Source organism: Ixodes scapularis, unplaced genomic scaffold (genome assembly GCF_016920785.2).
Source record: "Ixodes scapularis isolate PalLabHiFi unplaced genomic scaffold, ASM1692078v2 PGA_scaffold10__122_contigs__length_95168666, whole genome shotgun sequence".
NCBI classification, from domain to species: Eukaryota; Metazoa; Arthropoda; class Arachnida; order Ixodida; family Ixodidae; genus Ixodes; species Ixodes scapularis.
Window position 1 is genome coordinate 15591639 of NW_024609836.1, and position 12637 is coordinate 15604275.

At 49.1% G+C, this 12637-nt stretch overlaps 1 pseudogene; it reads right to left on the reverse strand.

The window, feature by feature from the left end:
- Positions 1 to 2043: 2043 nt before the first annotated feature.
- Positions 2044 to 2894, reverse strand: LOC120837119 (annotated as a pseudogene).
- Positions 2895 to 12637: the final 9743 nt, after the last annotated feature.

The window sequence follows — 12637 nt, forward strand, 5'->3', positions numbered from 1 at the left end:
TAGCCTCGCTGTGACGGTCAACAGAGGTTCACGGCTCTCTGGTATCGCGCAGGAGATTGCGATTCAGGCAAAAGCAATAGGACTAGCTTTTCGACAATTTCCAGCCACACTCAACGGCGGTAATCAGCCTTCAACTAAGTGCTGTAGATAATCAAATCAAATCATTGTAAACACTTCAAAATATCAGTATTAAGATAAACTCAGTTACAACATTTTACAAGCTGAAACAGCAATTATCAGGAGAACACTTGCACGCACCTTGCGAGCGTACTCCATGTTCATTGACGGTACAGCATTAAGTGCGGTGCACGCTTCATTCACAAAATGTTCCGAGCACAGTCGAGAAAATGAGGTCGGGGAAAGGTCTTTTCGGGGTCATGTGGAAAGAGATGGGGCTTAAAGACATTGCAGCCGCACTCGTCTTGTCGGATTCCATGCAAGCTACATAGGTCCTCGGCAGTATTCGACACTTTCTGTCATTCTTCGTGCAGCCTATAACCAAGCAATGATGTCCCGATGACCGGGGGACTGCCGCTATCAAAGCCCGTGGCTCTAATTAAGTTTGGGAATTTAAAACAGAGAAGAAAGCGCAAACGAAGTGTGAGCAATGCCTACACCCAACACCGGCGAAGCCTCTCATCTGGAATTTTCACTCTTTCAAACGCTGCAGCAAGGGGGAAAACGCCAATAGCCCTTTCCCCTTTCCTCTCGCCATCTTTCAGAAAAACAGTCTATATACAGCTCTACTCTGCTTTAGCCTCGTTGAGTGTACTTCGTACCGAGCACCGGTGCACTGTGGAAAAGCAACACCTTCTCCACAGTGCTCAGAAAGAAGTGCTCCCAACGGTGCCGCGAGAACAAAAGTGTGAATTGCACGAAAGCGCCGTTCGAGTTAAGCGGCTTATGAATACGTTGAAAACGTAGCAGGACAACCCAAGTTTTTGAAATTTGTTTGACCAGAAGTATTAAATATCCGAGTTTGAATCATTGCGAGCCTACTGTATAAACTAAGGGAGATCCGGCTGAATTCAATGTGCTTAATATCACTGAATAGTTGTGCAATTTTAATTTGCTTGTTTTATTTCTCAAACACTTGTATTAGGTATTGAAGTCAATGCAAATTTTATTTTGGTTCAATTTATGAAAGGTTTGTTTTATATGTCATAAAGAAAGGTGGTTAGCTGGGATAGTTGGTAAGCACGTTGCTTGCAGACTTTAACCATGTATGTCATATACAATTTGTTGTGATTGTCTATTGATTTCGAGTCCTCTACTGTTCTTTATTTCAAGCTGCCCTTACATGCACTATGAAGATACTGAAGATGTCTTCAATTGAAGGACAACTATAAGCACAAGCAAGGAGGGCATCTAGATGGCCAGTGCAAGGACAACTATAATGTAAAATTTCTCCAAACTTAACCTTTTGGGGTCATGTGAGTTTTCCCCTTGTTGGCCCCTCAGGTCAGAATTAGTTTATGCAAAAGTGATGCAAGCAACAAGTGACTTTAAATTTAACATTTTTATTTTAATATAGTAATATGTTCAATTGAAAATAACTCTACATTCTCCTGGGTGCTTTCAGTTCTTGAAATGCTAGCGGTACTTGCGCGGCGTGTGGTACTTTTCAAAACAAGCGCCAGGGTGCAGGCCAGGTTGACGAGTGCAGGTTTTGCCGTAGAACACTGTTTCGCGCTGTTGCCCCTTGGTTTTTCTGTTGCTGCAGACGGCGCAGTCCTTGCTTTTGCTTCCATCGAGTTTATAAACGGAGTGGTTCTTTCCACTCAGTCTCTCTTCGCAGTCTCCATCGGAAGAGCACCCCCGTTTCCTTGGCTGGTTGCGGACATTTCTAACGGGGTCCTTTATCAATGCCTTCCGAAACGTGAGGTGCCGCGGCGCTTGCTTGCCTTGGCTGATTTTTTCGAGGCAGAAGAGGATGTAGCTGTTGACGACTCCCACTTCCAGCAACCAAAACAATAGCTTACGCCACCACTTCAGACTTTCTGGTGAAGGCATAGCTAGCAGAGTAGTGATCTGCAAGATCGACTGCTCCCATGTTCTGTGTGTAGTCGAGTACCACAGTTGGTTTCTCCACAGTGGTTACTTCTCCTCCAGCAAGCCTTCTGTCAATTGTCTGTGTGTCCTTGTTGTGCTTTGTACTCAGCATCACCACTTGTCGCTTGCCTTGCCAGGTGAGGGCCATCATCTTGTCGTCCTTTCGATAGGCAGGTATGGAGCCTTTCTTCATTTTCTTCTTTTTGAGCTGAGGTGGCATGTTTTTGCGAGTTGTCATGACTGTGCCAGTTGTCGTTATTCCTAGTTTCAGAAGTTCTTCCGCCAGTTGAGGCGATGTGTAGTACCTGTTGGTGTACTGGTGAAAACCCGTTCACTGCACCGAGCTCACCACCTTGTCAACTAAATGAATGACGGCGCGGCTTGTGAAAGGAAGGTCGCTCCGGATCAGACTGCGTGGTCGCACTGCCGTAGTACGGTAGCAGAGCGCTGACATAGCTGGTAGCACTGTCCGCAAGAACGTAAATCCTGAGTCCCCATTTTGTTGACTTTTGAGGATTGTAGCACCTGAGGAGCACACAACCTTTGCAGCCAACCGTGCTTTTGTCGATGACAATCTTGGGTCCAGGAACAAAATTTTCTCTGCATTTTGTGTCAATGTAGTCGACAATCCTTTTCACTTTCCCTCTGGTGGCAGGAGCAGCAGGGGTTTGAGGTGGCGAAACGTGTAACATCCAGAAAATCTGGAGAAAGCGCGTCCGACTGAACACATCCGTGAAAAACTGTACCATGGTCAGCCATTCTTTGGAGAAATAGTCCTTCACGCAGGGTTTTTCGTTCAATGCCATATTCATCAGCACTCCTAAAAATGCCTTGAACTCGTCCAGCGTGACGTCCTGCCAAGAGTGCCAGAATGACTGGGAAAGAAGTACTCCAAGCTTCGCAATTTTTCTTTGGCATAGCGGTTTGTCTCATTAACGATATCAATCATCAAGGCGTCAGCGAAAAATGACTGGAAGTATTCGAGCTCATTAGTGGGCTTCGGTCGCACCGCTCGGGGACCTGGATTTTGTACTGTAAAACGGTGAGTTTCAAAATCTTGATCCGAATCCAAGTAGTAGAGTGTCCAGCTTGAAGAAGTGACGGCGTCGGCGCACGTCTCCTCATCACTCTCAGTGCTGTCACCGTCACTCTCTGAGGACTCATCGGAGACTGTCTCAGAGGCCTCCTTTGGATCATAGGTGTCTTCTCCGCTAAAATCACATTCACTGTCACTTGAGTCACAAGCCTTTCTGTAAAATGCGGACGAAGTAAAGGCTGCCTTGTTGAACTCGTAAAAGGGTGCGCGGCATTCCCGCCCGCGCATTTCGCAAAAAACAAATATGTGTAGCGTCACTTGCGGCACCTTTTGGAGGGCAAAGAAACTAAGAAAGTCTAGTCTACAGTCCCGATGACAGATGGCGCAAGTTGAAATTGTCGGGGCGCGCCCGACATCTGACCGCAAAGGAGAAATGGGCCTGTCGGGGGAGCCCCGACATTTGACCAGAACCTGAATATTTTTTTGTCGGGGGTCACCCGACACATGACTCCAAAGGGTTAAAGCAAGGCATGCCTTCTTCCAATAAAGGTATCGTGGCGAAACTTCTTAATTGCTTTGTTTGTTCAGCTGTTGCCTATAGGAACAGCTGATCTCACACAACATAATGCTGGCAAGGAGTAGTACAGGTTGTGTGCTCTTTTTCTTTCGCAAAACATGAACTCTTGCATGTTTTGTCTAAGGATGAAAAATTATACAAGTGCATATATTGAATGACGGCTGTTCACACTAAGTAATGAAGCACTATACCTTTCTGTCCTTTTGAAGGCCATAGCTGCGAGCCGAATGCACCAATCCCGCACCTTTGATACATTAGGTGAAACCCCTGGCAGGGCTAGAGCTCTGCGAGGGGAATCTGCAGATGTATCGGAGGTGCAGGTGGTACGAATGGCTCGTAGCTTTGGCCTTATAAAGGCGGAAAGGTATAGTGCTTCGTTACTTAGTGCGAACAGCTTTTATATTTCCTGCGGATAGCTGTCTGTAATGTGGGCTACATACATTCCGTCATTTTACAAAGTATATGCCTTGTTTTTACGGATGTTTCAGTTTCTAGATTACGGAAACCATGTCGGCAATATTGAACCGGCAACTTTTCCCGAAAAATGAAAAATGGATAATTGTTCGTAAAGTGAGCTACGGACGTTCCGTCATTTTACGAAATTATATGTCTTGTTTTCACAGACGGTCCATATTCTGGATTACGGAAAACATGTCGGCAATATTGAACCGTCAACTTTTGCCGTAAAATGGGGCAAAAATTTTTTACAGTGTACCTCAGTCTCAGGTTTAATAATCGAAAATGAGCGTGTTGCTTGTTAGATACGAATACATGAAAGTATAAAACATCAAGGACGGGGACGGATACGGGACTTCTTGAAAGAGGTACTCTTTTCGTCCCTCTGATGGAACATCGGGGCCTGGATGTTCCATCAAGCTTTCATGTATTCAACTTACACAAGCTCGCCTGCACTCTGACCATTTTTTGTTAATAGTAAACGTGCAAACGAGGTTGTGTGACGTAATCATGCCATACACGGTACTGAATTAAAAAATAACAGCATAAAGCTTTCCATTTTTCAGGCGTGCGCTATACACATTCGCGTCTTGCCACGTCAAACAAAAAAAAAAAAAAAAAAAAGACAAAACATTTAAAGCGATCGAAACGAATTTAAGCCTTACGGAGACAGAACCTTGATGAAATTTCTAGGCAACCAACCGTGAACTTGATGCCCTGTTTGCTGGGCCCACTTTGTCGAAAATTCGTAAACGTGCCGAATTCAAAGATGGATTGTTTCTAACATACCGTTCCTTACTTTTTGACGGTGCAGGCCACTTTTCGCGATATCAAGACGGCCCGGATTTCGCACCGTCCGAGTTTGTTTACACATTCCCGAATACGGCAATGTCCCGTGCCCTCGCGCGGTACGCCGGACGGCGAAGTGACGGACGCGATAAGATTGAATAAATTAAGCGATCAAGAAGAGTAAAATCAGCTGTTTGTAGTGGCCGGGCCTTATAAACGGAGCTCACAAGCTCCGCACAAGGTGGATGGTTGGGTCGGTATCCAAGCTGGTCACCATTACTTTTCTTACATAACACTGTGCGACTCTGCTTTGAAAGCAAACCCCTTTTTTAGTTGCTTGCAAGACGCGACACCGAAGTGACGATGAAGTGACTCCGAGTCGATGGTAAGAACCGTTGCGGCGTCGGCGGTCTATCCATCCCTGAAGGTATAAAAACGAACGAGGTCCTCTGTATCCTATACATTGACTTTTGTTAATCCTCTAGGTCGTTCTCAGCCATTTCGAAGAAAATGTGCACGCGAAGCCACGACAGAAAGACACGTTCAGATTTGTGAAGGACGGAACAACGCCACCAGAGAACACACACAAACACATAGACCGGGAGACAAGCCACGCCTGGCGCGGACGACGGAGAGACGGTCCCGGAGCCACCAAAAGTGTTTCGAGGGATTCCCGCGAGGGCGCGCCACGATCGTGGCCAAACTCTGAAAAAGGTCAAATTCACCTTTTTCGCAAAAATTTCGGTCCTTAAAATTTTCAATGCAGGCATCTGGAATTCGCAAAATTTAGTGGTCGCGATTATGTCATCTGTGACCGATTTGTAAAAAATAGGGGCCGCGTAAATAAAGAGTTTTACAGCATATTTCTATTACGTTGCTAGAGCCGCGCACACTAACTCCCGATTCTGCGATGCAAAATTAAAATGAGATACCCAGGAACCCGTTGCAGGTGTCCTGAAGTCGCTGACGCAAATTTTGAGGAATGTATTTGGAAAAGTATTTGGAGGAGACCAAATACATTTGGTAGTATTTGTATCTTGTATTTAAATACTTTTTTTTGGAAATGTAATTAGATTTGTAATTAAATATAATTTTGACGAAGTATTTTGTATTTGTATTTCGATACATATTTGCATGTATTTTGCCCATCCCTGCCCACCCGCTTCTCTCCTTTTGCCTTAAGCTCGGCCTCAATCTCCCGAACTCTACACTCCCATTCCATAGTTAGCTGCCGGAGAAGCGCCACGCTTTTTTTTTTTTTTTTTTGTACCGCCTGTCACCGCGATTGGTCACACGCGGTACCATAGCAACGAGCCGAGGTGGCTCGGATCCCATAGCAACCGAGTGACTACTCGTCACGTGACCTTGCAAGAGCCGTGACGTCACCGGTAAGATAGCAGCGTCCAGGGGCCCTAAACTCGTCAAACACAGAGTTGGATCCAAAAGTTCGCAGAGCGAGCCGATTGGACGTCGGCGACAAAAGCACCAAGTCATCGTCGTGACAGTCCAATAGGTGCGCTCCGTCAACTTCCGCCCCAACTTTGTGTTTGACGAGTTTAGGGCCCCTGGGGCCCTAAACTCGTCGAACACAAAGTTGGGGCGCAAAGTTCCCGGAGCGCGCTGATTGGACGCCGGCGAAAAAAGTGCCAAGTCATCGTCATGATAGTCCAATTGGTGCGCTCCGTGAACTTCGGCCCGAACTTTGTGTTTGACGAGTTTAGCGCCCCTGAGCTAGTGGATGAGATTGATTGATTGAAATCTTGTCTTTATTGTTGCGAAAGGTTCGCCTGCCTATGGTCTGGTGGTTCGTTCGGTGCGCGGAGTCGTGATGTGCCGCTACTTGACGACAATTTCGGGTTTCTTCGAGCTCTCTGACACAGCTATAAGGTAGTGATCTGAAAGACTGAAACTTTATACCCTTCCTGCGCAAGACCGGTGTAGATATTAGCACCTGTGCGACAGCATCAGTCATATTGGCGTAGCGGTGCTCGGATTCTCGGATTATTTCGAGGATCGATAAGACATTTAGCATGCAATATTCGAATATTCCTTGCTTTGCTTGAACTTTGGAATGTCTGAGAAACAATGCGAAATCTATGCGTCGGATGTTGGGCCCTAGGGAAGTTGCCTCAGCCCCACGAAAGCGCATAAGCACAGTAACTTTTAACGAGGAAGCCTCTGGGATCTTTACGTTCTGTACTAACCACGATTTTACGTTATGGCTTTAAGGCTGCGGTCCCACGGCAGCCATCTTGAACAAGGCGTTAGTTCAACCAATAGATGGCGACACGCACCCGTGGGGTGGCCGAAACATTGGTTCACAGTGGGATGGCTCGAGCACCATCACGTTCCCCTCGTGGCCTTGCTAGCGCCGCTGCCAGCTGTGCTCAGCCAAGCTCAGCTGGCTCAACTAGCATGGCCCAGCAAACGAATGTATGCGAGAATGTCAGGCTGGGTATAAATTGTTCTCTGATATAGGGAGATGCGGTTCGGCGGTTGTAACGAGCTTTCGCAATAAATTTTACCAAGAAGGAATCAAATGTTGATTGACGTGTCAATGTTCTATCAATGAAAATTTCTTCTGCAGGAATGCACGCTAAATTTTCCAAGACACCAGTGGAAGCGGACGTTAAGTAAACTGCTTCGCGATTTACGCTACTTACCTCACCATTTTAATGACGACTAAAATAACATCACGAAGCATGGTGATTCACGGGGTCGGAAAGATGTTGTAAAGGTTGTTATATTATAGGGGTTCCCAGAAACTTTCTGGAAAGACTCGAAGTCTTCCTTGAGTCCAACGCCATCATGAACAGAAACTGAAAACGATCCACTATTCAGTCGGTGGGTGGCGAAACGTATCCGCATCTGCGGAGTCATGGTCGATGCGTACTCTAAGTGGCTGGAAGTTTACACGACGCCTGCCACGACGTCCAAACACCTCATTGGCGTTCTACGGTCTCTTTTACCTACTTTTGCCCTACTGAAAAAAAAAAAAAACTTTTCTCTGATAACGCGCCAAATCTTGCTTCAAATAAAATACACAAGTTTTTGAAGAAAAAATAAAAACGGCATCAGGCATCACATTAGTGTACCATACCATCCTGCAACTAACGGGCAAGCAGAACAGATGGTGTGCGAAAGGGAAAAATGCCCTTTTGAAACTTACGGAAGAAGCAGTTCAGTGAAGAATCGCCAGGTTCTTGTTCCAACAGCACGCGACGGTCTCATATTACGCGGTAAAAAAAAAACGCCAAAGCAATATTCGGTGGACGAAGAGCCACACCCCTCGATCTCATGATACTATGGCCTACGAACGAAGATCGAGAGATTCGCAGATCGGGAGTAATGGCAGTTTTATCGGTCGGACAACTCGTCTACGTAAGGAATTTCAGCGGAAGTCGGGCCTTCCATGTAAAACTTGAGTAGAAAAGGCTCTATGTTGGTTGACGAAAAGGTGTCATCCCTCTGAATACGTTGGATATCAATGCCCTTGAGTGTAAATATAACTAAATCACAAACTTCTCTTTGTGTATAGTGTAACTGCCCTTGTATCTGATAGTAGAAGCTGTTATGGTGGTGATTTGGACCTTTCACACCAGGCTCCTTTTTCTTATTTTTCGCCTCATACTCTTTTGCGGTTTCAGTAGGCTTCAAGAATCTTTTGGAACGGGGACACTTTACGTCAACGAGGCCATTTGTTCCAAGTAGTCAATCAGGGAACGCTGCTAGAAATCCGTCCCTCCTATTAACGAATAAGCCGCACTTCTGCACAGTGCAGTTTTCCTGTTCCACGTACAGTTGTAAAGCAGCATCCTCATTGATTCTATCGTTTACTGTTGCAGGTGAAGAAAGTCTATGGGTACACGATACTTGAAACAAGTCTGGCACTGTACGTTGTGGTTCGACACCCACTAAAATCGTCGTCCTTAAAGAGCGTCATAATTTAATCATTACCTCGTCACCTCATATTGCTCTTCATCAACAGTAAGTACAATAGGCTGCCGCCATATTGCAATCCAAGAATTGAAAAATTGAGTCGTTCAGTCCTTCAACAAATTTATTATTTATATAATGTTATTACATTACATTACCTCGAGACGATCGACGACCATCGTCGATCTTGAAATACTTATATCTGTATATAAATTAGACGCACAAAGGGGGCGGGGGGTGTAGGGGGGGGGGGGGGGGGGGGGGAGTCGGTGGCCGAGTGCATGGTCTAGCGCGCACACCAGTTCGGAGCGCTTGGAGCGAAAGCTCGCACTGCAGAACCCACCCCGCCCCTGCCCGTTTCTATCTGGATGAGCATCGTACCGGCGTGCGGTCGTGTATCCCTACTGCGTGGTGCGCGTTAAAGACCCTAGGTTTGCGGTTGTACCGCACTGGCTAAATCACTCATCTACAGCTGAGACACCAGACGCCCACTAAGGCAGACTAACTTCCGGTTGTATAAACATACACACAACAATTTGCAATTAGACGCATAATAACAAAGAACACAGCGTGCCGCCTCTTTTCTTTGGATGCCTTTTTTAAACCAGCGAAAGCTTGTGGGCACCCTGGCGGCTCCCAAGCCAAGTTGCCCGACTGCGAGGCTCAAGCCGAACTTTTCCCGCGTGGCGGCGACGTCACGCCAGCCACGCGCACATCGGATGCGCCGCCTTGATAAGGCAGATCAGAGGCGGCGCACAGGGAGTCGCTGTCTGGACTCCGGCAGCGCCGGTAGCAATGTTAATCGTCTTGTTCATGTCCAATTAAATGTAGTTTCTTGTTGTTGAAACCGACGGCTCCGTGTTATTCCTCCGGGTCGGGTATGCAGCTAGGCAAACCGACCACAATGGCGCCCAACCGTGGTATGCTACCCACTCGCAGGAATTTCACGGGGCTTGGTTTCTTCTTTCGGTAAGCTTTTTTCCCATACCCCGTGTTTCCTATCGTCGTTCCGTGCTTCCGTCACGTCCGCGTTTGTTTTATTGGCGTGTTTCTGACTGTTTTTGTGACCGCGGCAATCGTTTTTCGCGCTTGTGTTGGGTTTTTAGGGGCGTTTCTTTTTTTTTGTGCTTGCAGGAATGCTCACGCGGGAGCAGGAAGCCGCGATGGCCGCAGCAGCACAAATGAACCTGCTCACGAAGGTCACGGAGATGTGCGACTCCGTGATGCAGCGCCTGGCCCACACGCCTGGCCAGCAGGAGACCCCACCGCGAGAGCCCAGACCACACTTGACTGTTCCGGTCTACATGGGGTACGACGCAAGTCCGTGGCAGACTTCCTGGGCGAGCTGCAGACGTACCACCTTGCCTCCGGTGCCTCGGAAGCCTTCATCGTGGACCGGATTGTCCCGCTGGCGTTACAAGCCAGCGCCAGGTGCTGGTTGGGGTCACAGGCCCCCTTCGCCAGCCTGGCGGACTTCCAGACAAGGCTTCGCGAAGAGTTCCTGCCTGCAGGCTACGGGACGCAGATTCTCCGAGAGCTCGAGGCAAGGACGCAGCACCCGGATGAAAGTCTGGTCCGGTACGTTCGGGTCATGCAAGAGCTCTTCAAGAGGGCGGACCCGAAGTCACCGGAGTCGGACAGAGTAGCTCGGGTCAGAAGACAGTGTCACCCCAGGTACCACGTCTACCTGATCAACCGCACCTTTGAGACCCTTGAAGAGCTAGCCCGGGGCGCCCGCCTCATCGAGGAAGCTCTTCATGCCGAGCGGAACTACGTGCCGCCGCCACCAGCCAAGTACGCGCTCGAGCCGGCATGCGCATGGCGGGGCCCCGAGGCCTCCACGCAAGTGGACTGTCCGAACGAGACCTCCCTTCCCCACCACGTCAACCAGGAGAGTTGGCGTGGCATGCATGGTGAACTCCCGTGCGGGATAAGCGTATGTTCGCCTAACTCTCCCCGAGAGGTCCCCGGAGGTCACAGCGAGGCCCGTGAGGGTTTCGGGCGGGGGTCGCCACGACAGGTGGGAGGTCGTTGGCCGTGCCCTATCGTAAGCTGGGGCCCAACGGAGATCACCACATAAGCGAACCATCTTCATCAGTCTGCTCCTGCAAGTGCTGGCGAAAACTGGCACGGTGCGGTCGCAAACCCGCAGCCCAGCAGCATTGACCCCCGCCGCAACGGAACAAGCCCTCCCCACAACAGCCAGTCGCAAGCCTGGTGGAGGCCCTCCCATAGTGGTTCCTTATCCGATCACTGGAGGCGGTCCGACGGGCACCTCGGTGCCGGTGGCCTAAGCAGGCAACTGTCGTCGGACTGCTGCTACGAGTGCGAGCAGCCCGGCCATCACCGAAACCAGTGTCCAAGACTTCCGGACACTACAAACAAGAGGTGGCACGAGACGGCGGCAAAGGGCCGGAACCAGAACCAGGGAAACTACTACGGCCGGCGACGCTGAAACCAGACAGCCACTCGCCGACGGCCGTTGCAGTCCCTGGGAGCAGTCAGGCCGTGGCACAGATTCCATCGGTATGTCGAATCCAGCCCGAGCCTAATATCATTGAACCGCGCATGACGATTACACTGCTCGATTTTTCCATTGCCGCACTTTTGGATTCCGGGGCCGCTATCTCGCTCATAGGGGATTTCGTTTACGAACTCTGCAAAGCAAAAAAGATAAGCCTCCGGGAGTGCGAAACACGTTTGCAGCTAGCTTCTGGTACAGCGATAACAGCTGGAGGAGCCGTGAGGCTGCAGATTCGGTTTAATGGAAAGAAGCGGCATCAGCGATTTCTTTATATGCCAGGACTTGTGGTACCCGTGATCTTGGGCCGAGATTTCATTACAGGCGAAAGCATGACACTCGACTTTTCTGGTGGTGGATACCGGCTGGGACAACAACCGGAGCTGACTCCATTTACCAAAAGGGAGGACTGCATCCCTAACTCGACCACTGCAGCCCACTTCACCACGGTGCCAGACGTCTTGCCTGCTGGCGTTCGATAATCGTTGCGAAAGTGCCCCGCAAGCAGCCAGCAGAAGCAGGAGCTGCAAGCCGTCCTGGAGTCTTTCTCACCGATGTTCACGGAAACACCTGGAAAGACTGACATTCTGCTGCACCGTATTGAAACCGGTGACGCGCCGCCTCGGAGGTGCAACCCTCGACCGATCAGCGTCCACAAAAGGGCACTCCTTGATGCGGCGCTCGAGGAAATGATCGACACCGGTTCAGTACGTGAGTCGAAGAGCCCCTGGGCATTCCCCGTTGTTCTCGCCCCGAAAAAAGACGGAACAGCCAGACTCTGTGTGGATTACAGGCGGCTTAACGATGTGTCCGTACGAGACAGCTACCCTTTCCCCAGCATTTCCTCCGTGATGTACGCGCTCGGTAACGCGACCGTGTTTACAACGCTGGATTGCAGTCGCGGGTTCCTTCAGATCGAGATTCACCCATCAGACGTTCGAGAAACGGCTTTCATCTGCCACAGAGGGTTGTTCGAGTTCACCCGACTGCCTTTTGGCTTGTCTAACTCTCCAGCCAGTTTTCAGCGCCTGATGGATGTTGTACTTGGGAACTCGAAGTACGAATTTGCCATGGCATACATGGATGACGTGGTTGCTTTCTCGAGAACTATCGAAGAGCATGTCGAGCACCTTCGTATTGTACTTGAGCGAATGCGTAATGCTGGGCTCACGATTCATCCCGGAAAGGTTCAGTTAGCCACGCCCAAGATTAACCTCCTTGGATTCGTTGTGGATAACGGCACGCTCCGCCCCAACGAAGATAAGTTGCG